The sequence below is a fragment of the Cetorhinus maximus genome, chromosome 22 (assembly GCF_964194155.1).
Source record: "Cetorhinus maximus chromosome 22, sCetMax3.hap1.1, whole genome shotgun sequence".
Lineage (NCBI taxonomy): Eukaryota > Metazoa > Chordata > Chondrichthyes > Lamniformes > Cetorhinidae > Cetorhinus > Cetorhinus maximus.
Genome location: NC_135900.1, coordinates 67,159,577 through 67,173,429, shown reverse-complemented (window position 1 = coordinate 67,173,429; position 13,853 = coordinate 67,159,577). Strand labels below are relative to the sequence as shown.

At 41.4% G+C, this 13,853-nt stretch overlaps 1 protein-coding gene across 1 annotated transcript in view; it reads left to right on the top strand.

Annotated features, from left to right (window-relative positions):
• The window catches only part of pdzrn4 (PDZ domain containing ring finger 4), a 462,929-nt gene that overhangs the window by 31,371 nt on the left and 417,705 nt on the right, over window positions 1–13,853 (top strand). The gene's annotated exons all lie outside the window — the stretch shown is intronic.

Below are 13,853 nucleotides of genomic sequence, written 5' to 3'. Positions count from 1 at the left end.
GCTGCAGCATTCTAACATCTTAAGCTTGCCTGTTGCCTGTAGGATTTATGCAGCAGTGGGTGTGCAAAATGTTTATACTTTATCTACTTGGTGCAGTTGGGAGCAGTACATTTACTGATGTTGTCCTTCCAAACTTGAGCTGTGTCTTGTGTTTAAAGTTGCACAGAGTGATATGCTGGAGATTATCACTGGCCAAAGCAATGATGTGATAAATGGTATTGTAAAGCAATGTGTCACAAGACATGCAGGTCCTTTGGTTGAACAATGACTGTTCCTGTTGTGTGTTTGGTATCCGTAAGTAAACAAGTCCAGTGACAACGTGCTTTATATTTAAAAGTTTTTGCTTGAGTGATCAGTCACAGTTAGATCAAGTGTTTCGTTGCAGCAGGCAATTTGTTATCACTCAAAATCTGGCATTTTGATTGCCTGTGGAACTTTTTGTGACAAATTGTGCTCCTCAGATAGTGTTTTGCGTTGTGAATGGTTAGTGTAGACATTTGCTGTGGGATGTTGCGCCATCCTTACTTCACTTACCTTAACCATCATGGCTCCATTTTCCAAACAAAATGTTTAGATGCTTAAATTGAATTTGTATACATTTTGCCTAATGTGTGAAATGTTATTTTTCTCCACTGCTTGTTTATACTGCACATACCTCAAGCAGGTTGAAATAACTGAAGACATGTTAAGTTCGTTAACCATATATTGAGGCAAGGATGCATCTGAAGCCAGTTTTTTCTTTCAACCAGCTTTGTTTCCAAGAGTAATGGCATGGATTCCTCTTGTTTCACGAACACCCTGTATAATCTGGTTTTTATACTCTTGCAATGATTCCCTAATATTTGCCCAAATGGGGGCAAGCTGCTCTTAATTGCCAACTTAAAGCATGCACTCCATTGCAGCATGATCCCAACATTAACAGACAGGGTGGCTTTGGCCCATTGTGAAGAAAGCATATCACCTCTTCAATTTGTTTTTGGGAAAGCCTATGTTGGCGATGAGTGGCTCCGGAGTTAGGTGGGTGATTTGTGTCTCGCCAGATAACGTAAAATGATTTACAATTACATCAACTGTGCAGAACTGTATTTGACTTTACATAATGGGAGCAGAGATCATCAAAGGTTCTCTTTTATGGAATGTGTTTCTCAAGGAGAATATCCACAGCTAATGCTCGAAAAGGAAGTTCCCAAACACTTGCACACGCAGAAGGATTTATTTTTCCTCGTGTACTGTATAGACCTTGCCTTTTATAAACAAAACAAAAAGGATTAGTTTACAAGCTTTTTTACCTCAGCAACGGTTGACATATGCATGAGTTGTGGCCTGTATACACCTGCTAACATGGTACATTGTATTGTGTTCATAAAGATGTCATTTTCCTCATTTGGGGATATGCAGAAAGATGGATCACTTGAGGAGGAGGTGCAGGATGGGGGGGGGATCGATAGGGTGGAGAAGCAGGAGACTGCGCTGAGGCTTCTTGTTAAACTAACACTGTCCTAAGAAGCCATTCCAAGTTGTTTAGCCATTGATATGAATGGCTGGCTGCCTCTTTTGAATTTGCCATGACTCATAACCCTTTTGATTAATAGGTGTGATGTCACCATTGGCCATTTTAGTGCTGCTAGTCATATGATGTCATAATAAACCGTCGGTTCAGTGTTGCGAGGCCACTGACATGAAAGGCTGCCTGTTTGGATTAGTTCTGGATATTACCCTTGTGATAAATTTCCTGCATGCCAGTGTAACCTAAGTGGTGGAGGGGGGAAAAAAAAGTTGTTTTGAAGCTATTGCTATATTTTTACATCTGCAGTTTGACTTGTGTGAATGTGAGATGAGTGGGAGAATGTTCTTTCTAGTTTTTATGTTAGTGAACTGGCCACAACCGTTGATTGCTTGATCAAAATAGCGAGATGCATCAGGGTATTAGAACTAAGTTAGATCCCTAAATGTTGCTCTGTCAGTTTACTAAACTCTCAATGTAGCCGTGTATTCCTGCTGTTAACTGGTCTTGGATACCAGTGTAATAACAAGCATACAAGTAATAAGAATAATAGGTGAGGCTTGACAATAAAGATGGCAAATGTGCCTTCAAGGTACCTTATAGAGTTAGGACTCTGCTTATTCCTTCAGCTAAGCAAATGGGGTCGTACTGTGAATGAATAAAAAAAACGCTTGATCTGCTGATATAATCAGGGATTTCTGATTGTATTGTAACACTTCTACAGCAATGTATTACCCGAAACTTATCCTGAATCCCATTTTGTATCAATTGTTGGCCTTGCATTGAGTTACTGCTAATTCAACAGCAACTTCTTTCAATCTCATTGCTGTCTTCCTGCAAAGGTTTGCTTGAATCCTGAAGCACAGGGAAGGGACAGCTAAGGAGGAATGGCACTCGGAAGTTACAATAAAAATTCCAAAGTAATAATGTACAAATACTCGACTGAATCAACACTCGGCAAAGAGATGTGTTCTTATGCTGCCAGGAAGCAGGAGCTCAGCCAGATTCCCAGAAGGACTTTCCTTACTGGATGGGGAAGGGTCTCGCTTTGCTATATTTTGTCAATGGAATTTTCAGGCCTGCAGCTGTCAGCCAGCTGCGACCCATAATGCCTACTCTGAAGAGTTAGGCTGCTATTAGTTTCAATCACCTTCAATTGCCCATTCCTTGCTCATCCGTGTAGTTAAATTGGTTATATCTATGCAGTAAGCTAATTGTTTTGTACTGCATAATTGAAGTAAGGCCCTTAGGTTTATTGGGTTCAATAAAGTATGTGCAAAATGAATCACTTATTTTGCATCTATTAAAGCATGCTAGCCAATGCCACGGTGGTTAAAGACGTCACAGGTTGCAATCCTGAGCCACAAGTAATGCGTAGATTGAAAACAGCATTGACTTTAGTTCTAAGAATCACCTCAGTATTACTTACATTTGTCTGCATTTGTGTATGAGGACTTGAGCAAGCACTTGGGTGCCCAGCACCTTCCGGAGAAAAGGAGAGAGCAAAATATTGCTGAAAAAAGAGACATGTCTAAGCTTTTCGTCTTGCACTCATCAGGACACGTTGCAAGAATACCAATATAAGGGGAAAACAACAATTCATACTGTATGTAAAGAGAGTGCTGATTGGCTGGCAAGTAGACTCTGATTGGTAGAGGCATTGCCATGGAGAATGCACCACTGATGGTGACTGACAGTTAACTGTCAAGCATGGTTTGAAATTTAAACCAGGCAGCTTGACCCTGATTGGTCAAGGCATTGCCCTGAGGAACGAGTCAGCGAATGGCTGTCACTGGTTTTGTTTAGCTGAAACAGGCGCAATTTATGTACATATTCTTTCTGTCTGCAAAGAACAGGGCTCTGTGTATTAATATATGTAGTTCCAGTGCACGCAAATGCACCACAGGGTGAGCCCAAATGACAATCTTAAATTGGTTGTCAGTGTAATCCCTAGCACACTGGAATCACATCTAATGTTGGACATTGTGTTTTGAGTTTCACAAACACGGGTTAGTTGGAAATGGTCTGTACCTTGCCTGTTGTGAACAGCGGCAGGGACATGCTGTTTGATACGATCTGCCTGTCTTTGGGACATACGGCCTACATGCCTAGCATCACACTGGCACTAAATTCATACACCACATTACTCATTTGTGTGATAGGCAGAATGTCTTTTTGGTTTGACGGCAACATCCCATTAGTGGCAAATACCACTTGTGTTGCTACTGCATAGTAACAGCTTGAAACAGCTACCTTCACCTGTTGCTCAAATTTTTTGAGATACCTTGCCCTTCCAGGGTAATTTGAGGTAAACTGGACACTTTTCAGGGCCAAAAGCGATGGCCTTAGGCCCATTCATAAGTTTGCGTGATATATAGCGCAAAATGATCTGATCAGGGTCGCCATTATGCTGCAGGGTGCCTTTGATGTGCCCTATTTCAGCATCAAGCTTGTATGGTGAGCAAATGGCTTGGGTCCTAATTACAAGGTTTCCATTAATACCAATCTTATAGTGTGTGGAACTGTAAGAATCCCAAGGTACATTGGCCAGTGAAGATAGGCTTGTGGTAGATCGTGGTAGAGAACCCCCGGCAGATTTCGCAACTAGTACATCAAGGAAGGGGAGTTCATTCGACTGTTCCATTTCAAAGATAATAGTCATCCTTAACAAGTGTGACTATATCAACAAAATGCACATCATTCTTAATGACAGGTCCAAATTCGTATCCATTGGACCTGTCGCTCAATGTGACCGAACCGCCTTGCTTGAAAGTAAGCTTAAAAAACACTATGTTATAATGCTGCAGCACAAGTATCTATGGCTTCCTTAGTGGTTCATTGGTGAAAAGGTTAGCGATGTCGAATGAACACGTGGACACAGCATTGCTATTGATATGCAAGTCCTGTATGGTCTTCGCAAATGTGAAGGAATCCTTCACCGTGTATATGGAAAACTAGTTCAAAACTGGTTGTAATAATTCACCCAACCATTTGGCCAGTTCATGCTGTGCAGAACTGGTCATAGATAAGATGGGGCATAAAAGGACATCACTTTTGTGAGTCTTGGGCAGCCCATATATACACAGATGTAACGAACTGTGAGGCCGAACCCTGTCATAGATATCACTTGGTAGCTCATCGTTCTTACACAATGCCAACAAGCGAGTGGTATTCACCACTAACAGGATGCTGACATTAAGCCAAAAAGACGTTCTGCCTACCACACAAATGAGTAATGTGGGATATGAATTTCAGTACAAGTGTGATGCTAGGTATTTAGGTCCTACGTCCCAAAGACTGGCGGATCATATCAAACAGCATGTCCTTTTAGCTGTTCATAACGAGTAAAGTACAGACCGTACCCAACCAGCCCATGCGAGCAAAACTCAAAACACAGTGTCCAACATTAGATGTGATTCTGTGATTGGACAACATTTGCTAAATAATCCTCAGTGTACTAAGAGTTACGCTGACAACAGATTTAAGATTGTCAGTTGGGCTCGCAGTGTGGTGCATTTGCATGTACTGGAAGCTACATATATTAATACACAGGGCCCTGTTCTTTGCAGACAGAAAGAACATGTACACACATTGCACCTGTTTCAGCTAAACAAAATAAGTGACAGCCATTCGCTGACTCTCAGAACAATGCCTTAACCAATCAGGGTCAAGCTGCCTGGTTTAAATTTCAAACCATGCTTGACAATTAACTGTCAGTCACCTTCAGTGGCACATTCTCCATGGCAACGTCTCTACCAATCAGAGTCCACTTGCCAACCAATCAGCATTCTCTTCACATACAGTACAAATTGTTGTTTCCCCCTTACATTGGTATTCTTGCTAATTGTCCTGATGAGTGCAAGATGAAAAGCTTAGACATGTTTCTTTTTTCAGCAATACTCAAATTCTGTACTACCAAACAACTATTTGTAAATCGGAGAACAAAACAACCTTGCTCTGGTGACTAGCCATTGGTGCACTGATGTGCTGAGTTTCAAAACATCACAGGCAAGATTCCGAGCAAGGCAACTTTCTTGTCTGTGCTGAGCCTCAACAGGGTACCATCAAGCAAGTGAGGGCAAGAACCAGAGGGTTAGCGGTTCCTTCCACCAACAACATCACCGCTGTTGAGCATCTCCCTGTGGCCAGTTTCAGATGTCACTGGCCCTGGGAATTGATTATTTCCCTGTCTTCATGCCTGAGAAATGCATAGGTCACGGTTAGGTCAAGAAAACAGGGCGTTCAGCCCAGTTAGTCATTTACCCTCTGTCTGTGTAAAAATTTCAAATCATATTTACTCACCCTGCTCTCATATGTCTGCAACTCCCGTTTCTTTATTCACAAAGGGCTGAGGATGTTCAGTTGTTGAGTATATTTAAGTCAGAGATTGATAGATTTTTGGATACTGAAAGAATTAAGGGATATGGGAATAGTGTGCAAAGGTGGAGTTGTGGTAGAACATCAGTTGTGGTCTTATTGAATGGTGTAGGCTCAGTGGGCTGAATGGCCTGCTCCTATTTTGTGTGTTTGTATGGTGTGAGGGAGGATTAAATATTGAACAAAAAAAAGCAGTGCAAGACCTTTAATTGGTAGCACATGAAGTAAGTTGTCTTTGTATATGTCAATAACGTGTTATTGCTGCATAGTATTTGCAGCACTCATTCAACTCAATACAGCTGTGCTCCCGTTTATGTTCCACACAAGCCTAAGGATAGGATTTCAGTAGCTTTCATTTTGAAACCATTGTGACACATCCAATACGAAAGTCACTGAGACCACCTCAAACTACAGGTACAGAATATGTTTGCCAATATGAGGAAAAGCAGTATTCTCTTTATGACCATCATATTTGGCTCAGTAAGGAAGAAACAGTAGTCTGTTATCGAGTACAGTGTTCTGACCTCGAGGGGAGTGGTGAAATGACTCCCCTATTCTCCCACTCCACGTTTGACAGTAACAGGACCTTTTAGAGCATTTAGAGGATATCCTTCGCCAATTCTGTAAGAGTCCCACTATTTACGCTTTGCGGTTGTAAAGAATTATTCAGACAGGTTTTCTTAGGTTAAACAAAGAACAAGATAAGTTTATCGAATCGATTTCCTGAGCTAAAAAGAGCTAGGTAAAACGCAACCATCATTCATACGGTCACACATATTCATCTGAGCCTGCAAACGCTCAAGTACAGATGACAGTTAGAGGATAGGCTTATAGGATTTTTTACAGTCTGCGAAAGATAGAACAAAGGAGTATACTGTTAGCTGTTTCTTGACTGGTCTCAATGTGGTGGTTCAACTTTGCGGCTATTTTGCTTGGTTGTCCTCCTGGGTATAGTTGTATGGAACAGATTTCCACATCCTTTTTGAAAAGATCTTTGGCTTTCTTCTCAGGATGGTTACTTTGTAAATGAGACACAGCATGTCCAAATGAGAGAGAGGGCATGCAGCTTCAATCAGCCTGTGTTCAGTACAGCGTTGTCTTTTTTTCCCTCCTCTCCTGCTTGAAGTACCTCGCTGGTTATATATTCCAGAGAAACTCTATTAGTTCATGGCTGCTGCAGTTATTGTTTCAGAACAGGTAATTGCATTTTGATGTCTCATGTTGGAAGCATTTGAAAAGTCTCAGGGTGGTGTGAAGCCAACAAAAGATGGGGTCTTTCATGCTCCCCAGGGGGTTGAGTGTCTGTCTTCATCCCACTTGGTGGAATGTGAAATTGTGTGTATTGCAGCAGTCTGGATAGTTTTCCAATTGTCTGTATAGTGTCCCAGTGTTTTAAAATCCAGCCAGAAAAGAAAAATTAGAAATTGTATCTTCAAAAAGCGCATCCTCGTGACAACAGAAATAATTGTCTATATATTGAATACAATTGTAATTATTCTGGAAGAGACTGGTTAATCCCTAGTGCCACATACGTTTTGATATGAATTACTGTCTTAAATTTTAACACTGTATGTTGGAAAATCATCAGCTGCAGATTCTTTCCCAATAAGATTGAAAGAGTGTACATGGTAACTGATAATGTGTACTGTGCTTGGAGTGATTTCAAGACTCTAATCTGAATTCCCATAGTTCTGATTCCAAGCTAGGCATTATTCTGTAAAGCACTCTGTCCTTTTAAGAAGAATTTTGCCACCTAATTTATGGTTTAAACATCACCGTTGGCTTTCAGCACTAGTAAGAACTTCCACAGTCATGGGATGGTGGGGTTTAAATAAATACAAGCTTCTACCACCCTCTCATCCTACCCCACACACCTCCCCACTATGACTCAATGAGTTTATCCAGTGAGTAGCTGAACCAGACATGTCAGGGGGATTCTTGGTCCAATCCCCAATTTGTGCCAAGAATGGTTGGAAACAGGGAGCAACGGGCGCAGGAGTTCAAAATCTGCCGAGGTCACCAGTCCTGATCACGTACAGTAGTCCCGGCTGATGCTGTGTGTGCTGTGTGAGTGCGTGTGGATGTCGGGTGAGGCTACGTTTAGACTTGGCTGTGATGCATCCATGGAAGAATAGCTCGCTAATACTAACCAGGTAAACACAGGAATAATGTTATTTGGAACCATATCTCAGCAAGGAGTTGATGCTTTCAGCAGAGTTTGAAGTGGGAGAGGTCGGTTAATAATTTGGTCAAATAATTTTAGTGTTTTACTGGGGTTGCAAAATGAATTGAGTTCCGGTTGAGGAGGCATTTGAGAACAATATATTCTTGTCAATATCTCTTTCCCTCTCTCTCACTCTCTCGCATAAAAGCGGTGTGATGATGTGCATTTCTTACCAGATATGGCACACTTCCTCTAGCATTTTGAGCATCATACTTTTTCAGTGGTTGAAATTTCATGTTCATAAAACAGCAAAAACTCGCATTCTCTTCCTATTGAGACTGAGGAGTGAAAAACAAGCCAAGTAACAGAAGTTGACAAATGAATAACTGCCAAAGACTTGTGAAAGCAATCAATCCTCACTCACCAGTCTGGAGAACCAATCAGCAATTTCACAAAAAAGAGAAGCCAAACTAATGGCTCAACATGTGTTCAGAATATTTTACCTCTGTCTGCTGTTTTTATATTCATAGCCTAGTGAACATGGACTAAAAATAAGGTTTCTAACATAAGAAAATCAATCTTAACTTATAAAGTTTTCTTCCACGTGTTTGAGTTGCTTTGTAACTGTTTTGTGTGAAGGTCTCAGCCTCTCTTAAAAGCTTGGCTATTTTTCACCCAGCACTATATACTTCATTAGCTCCAGGGAAATGGTTGTGAAAATTTCCTGTTGTTCATCAGTGTGAGAAGTGGGCTGCCTCTTAGCCGGGAGAGTATGTCTCATTGTAGTCATTGAAGTGGAAGGATTTGTGAGTTTCTCTTGGAGCTTTACCCAAGTGAAATCAGGTTGCAGAAGCAGCCATTTCATGTAAAGATTCACATGCTATCCACCGTTTCATTTTTAGTTTGTAGTGACAGCATAAATCAGACAAATCGCCAGAGAAACATTGTCTTTCATTAGATCATTAATCAATTCTTGTTTTTTAGAGAATTAATTGATTGAATTTTGAAAGTTTCAAGTAGTGTAAAGGTTTGGGTTGCCAACACCTCTGTTTTGTTGGCAGCAAATGTAAAAAAAGTAAATTAATCGCAGCTGTATTTTGCTGTGTTCCAAATTGTAAGGAAACCTTTCTGAGCAAAAATATCTTGTCCCTTCTCCCTCTCCAGTGTGGTTCTTTTCATTCCTTCACACTGCCGCTCACCCCCTTTTAGTAACTCCCTACCTCAAATTTAACAGTCTCCTCCATATAATACACTTGCCTTAGCCACTAACCCAAATTCTCACCACCCCACCCCACCCCAAATACTCTTGATCCCAAACCCTAAAGTCCCAACTCTTCCGTTGATTATGAACTGGCCCTCCAGTAGTTCCTCTAGTCCAAATGTTTTCTACTCCCCAAAAGCCAACTATTTTCCTCACCAAACTGCTGACTACTCTTGCCAGCTGACTCTTGTTGCAATTACTGACATTCGCACCCACCACATTGCATGTATATAGTGCTTTTAATGCAGAAAAATGTGTTTCAATGTGATTTATTCAGAAAAAAAATGGATGCCAAGCTAAAGAAAGGTTTGTTCAAAAACGGATTTCAAGAAGATTCTTAAAGGAGGAGAGGGAGGGGTTGGGGAGGAATTTCCAGAGCTTGGGGCCTAGACAGCTGAAAGCATGATTGCCAATGGTGAGTTGAAAGGAGAGGGATGTAAAACATAATTCTTACATATCCAACCTTCTCAACCCAAACATCCAATTCTCTTGCTTCTTGCTTACCAAAACCAAAAGCACAGGAGATTTGCTTCCCTATTAAACACCCCTGATTTCTCATGAATACCACCAGAGATCAACTATATTAACAGTCATATGTATAGTGCACATCTCACTGTGCGTGTCCCGATAATAATAGGATGCTTGTGGAGCACCTCAGATTTCCCTGGAAGGGGATCACAGAGCACTTAACCATCATCCACTTACCAGACAGCTTCCTAATACACCTCTCAGAAACATCCCTGCACATTGAGCAAGGTGACCTGAGCTGCACAAAATCCATGTTGAACATCAGCCCAGAAGAAAACCAGGATGGGAGCAGAGAGGTTGCTGATTCACTATTTCCCATTTTACACTCCTGCCCAAAACCAACTTCATTCCACATGTGGATAAATTCTCTAGAAATTTCTTTGGCAGTGTTAAACCAGGATGGCTCCTACCAGATGACTGGACTCCCAGTTTGGCGTGGTATAGATCATTGCTAGACTTCTACAATTGCAAAGAACACTGCAGGCCAAGCTATGGCAATGACTTGCCCTGAGGAAGGAACACTAATGGTCTTGTGTTGTGCTATCCATTTTTCCCTTGACCTTTCTGTCAATTTAACAGATTCATACTTGGCATCCAGGAACATTACTTTACAATGTTTTTAACAGTTCTTTCCAAAATGTGCTACTTGTTTGATTGGAATCTTGAGGAATAACACGAACACTTCTTTGACAAGCAATGCTGCCTGTTCAAAGGTTGTCTGCTATCTGTGATATTCACACAGCATCACTCTGCTGGTGATATAAGAGACAAATTAACAAGGGCCTTGAAATTATCCTGCGCTGGTATCAGTGCATGAAAGCTTAATAGCTTTGCCTGCTATTTTAATGGAGGCCCTAACCCTCTTGAACTAAATGAGTTCATGTTTCCATTAAAATCGAGGACAAAAGAGCTGCATACAAATGCCTTCAGTGATTGCACGGTGTAATCTTAAGGCCAAAAGGAGCATCATTACTTGACGCCACTGCCACCATTTATACTAACAGTCAAAGAACTTATTATATCAGCAGCCAGGTGCTAGGCAATGGTGCAAGTTATTTTCTTACTTGAAGTGACAAAATGGATGATGAAAAGGTTTAAGGTGGTTGTGTGAATGGCCCCTTTAATAAAATTAAATGTGGCTTGACCTAAATTCCACTCCGTTGGCTCTGTAGCCTGTATGTAAAGCTGCTGTGGTCAGGGCCGGTCTAAAGCCCCATCAGTTATTGTGCTGCGTGTCATGGCTGCTGCATGACACACTCCGCTTGAAGCCCTTTAGCTTTTGTTCTTTAACCAAGTACGTGTAAATAATTACTGCGTCCCAGCTGCCAGAGTCGAAGAGTATAGAGTCTGGAAACTATGCATGGAGTTGCAAGTCTTGCCAAAGAAGTACAGAGTAAAAATTCTGTCTTTACTCTGAAGCTGTCCACATCTGCCAACTGCGCTCTTGTGTTTTGAGCAGATAAAAGTGCTGCTAATACATTCAGCTCCCTTTACGCATTTTGAGTGCCTATTTTTATGCGAGTAGAAATTGAAAAGCTTAACACAGAGCCTGTGCACAGCAATGATTTTTTATTTGTATTGCTTGATTAGCATTTTAGCTCTAAGTTCCAGTAAGTGTCTGCCTCGCACTCACACCCCCAAATCCAATTTTCCTGCGTTTATGTTTCACATTGCATTCTCCCTTATCTTGCACTGCTGCCGCAGGATCACTGCTTTAGCTTTCTCTAATGCCAAGTGACAGCAGCTACTGTCGCCGCTATCATCGGACAGCCACTTAATACCTCTGTATGACATTCCTCGGTCCCCTCCTTCTGCATGGGTGTAAACCCATTTGTCTCAAAATGATTTAACGTCCCTGCAGAAATAGCAGCCAGAGGAATGTCATGTCCTTCTGCCAGCAATCATTTTTTCAGATGAACATGTTTAAATTCAAAGGCGATGGGCTAGGTTTGAGTCATTTGTTGTGGTCAAGGTCTGGCAGAAATGTTATTGGAAAACGCTACGAGTATTTCAACAGTAAATGCTTTTTGGAATCAGAATTATTGTGAAGTTCAAAAAATTCATTTGGGATGCAGTCATCACTGGCAAAATCTATCCTAGTTACCCAAGTTTCAGCATCGCAGAATTGTTACAGTTCAGAAAAGGCCATTCGGCCCATCCTGTCTGCACCAGCTCTTCAAATAAGTTTGATGTAACTGAATGTCTTGCTCGGCCACCTCGAGGGCTCGTTGAAAGTCAATCACGTTGGTGTGGGGCTGAAGTCACATATGGGTCAGATGAGGTAAGATGCCAGGTTTTCTTCAATAAAGGTCAATGAGCCAGTTGGGTTTGTACAAGAATTTGGTAGCTTCATGGTCACTTTTATTGGTACCAGCAATTTTTTTATTTTCAGATTTTTAAAAAAACTGAATTCAGATTGTCAAACTGCTGTAGTGGGATTTGAACTTAGATTTTCTGGCTTCTGAATCCGGTAACATAACCACTACCCTAATGTACCCAAATGATATTTCAATGAAGGATATCCATACCCATGTTACAGCCAAACTACTGTTAATGTGACTTGGATTATACTGCTTCGGTCTTGGCTTGTGTTGGTGTGGCATCCCTTGTGCCAATTTGTTTTTACTATTCTTTCATGGGGTGTGAGCGCTGTTGGCAAGGCTAGCATTAGTTCCCCCACCCCTAAATACCCTTGAGAAAGTGGCGGTAAGCCGCCATCTTAAACCACTGAAGTTTTCTGATTTTCTGTGGACCATAAATTGCCGTTGACCATCAGCAAGGAATGTGGTTTTGCTGGATTGACATCGAACAGATAAGGGAAGGAGCAGATGATTTGTCAAATGGGCAGTATTTGTTTTGTGCTGAGGAAGGCCGAGGCTTAACTTTCCCCAGAGAAGGAAGGTTTGAATTGAGAGGACATTGAGGTGATTTATAGATGATGGAATTTTACTGTTGAAATTATTGGCTGAGAAAAAAAACACATACCATGTATCACACTTCAAAGATCCATACATTTCCCAGAAAGCATGTGAAACTAGTTAGATTCCCGATGCCAGATGTTCTTGTATGGTTTGGGAGTAGCTTATAGTTGCTTAGAGCCGGGGCTTCAGAAATGGCAATGCTGTACATAGACTGAATTTCACATCAGACATGAAACATAGTACTAGAATCAACATAAACTGGGCAGATCAGAAGATACTGCTACGTGATCTGAACAGAATTAGGCATCTACTTCAACAGCCTTAGCTAATAGTGACTCACTCCACCAGTGCTGTTTCATGAAATACTAGTCTCTAGTTGAGTAATGCCATATTGACCACAGCCAAGTAACCATTAAATGTCAAACCGCTATATGCCAGAGGACTCACTTTATCGATAAATCAAAGCCGCTATTCCCTAAGTGGGGTAGCGCATGGTACAACATGTAATGGTGGAGCATCTGCTTTAAAGAGTCATCCATGGCTCTGAGCTCAATTGGCTACACAGAATAGACATGCACTACTCAACTGAGATGATACACTTGCCTCCACTGCTTCTCCATTGCATCGCTTAACCTGAGCATTTTTAGTTAGCCATATTGCTGCACATTGGTTGGATTTAGGCTTCTTGCTCCAGAACCTGTGTCAGAAGCTGTATTTTATGGCAACCTTGGTGATTTTTTTGTTAATTCTTTTTACGTGCTCTTTGGTAGCTCTTTTGTATAAGGGATGCTGGTGAGATTTGTCAAAGCTTTTTTTCTTTACCCATCACTTCTATCTGTTTTCTCAGCCGACCCACCCTCTATCCTTTAGCTAATCAACTGTGGTAGCCTAGGCTGTTGGCTTGTTTAGGACATCTATCAGAAAGCAGGAGGCAGAGTGCAGGATGAGGTCCTCTGCTTGTCTGTACTGTTTCCCAACCCTTGCTCCTAGAGATGGAATGCTGCACTGTCACATCTGAGATCTACTGAAATCAGTCTTCTCTTTGATGCCTATTAAAGCTGGGGTTTTATCTTGGGGACCCTCTAGAACATGTTCCAG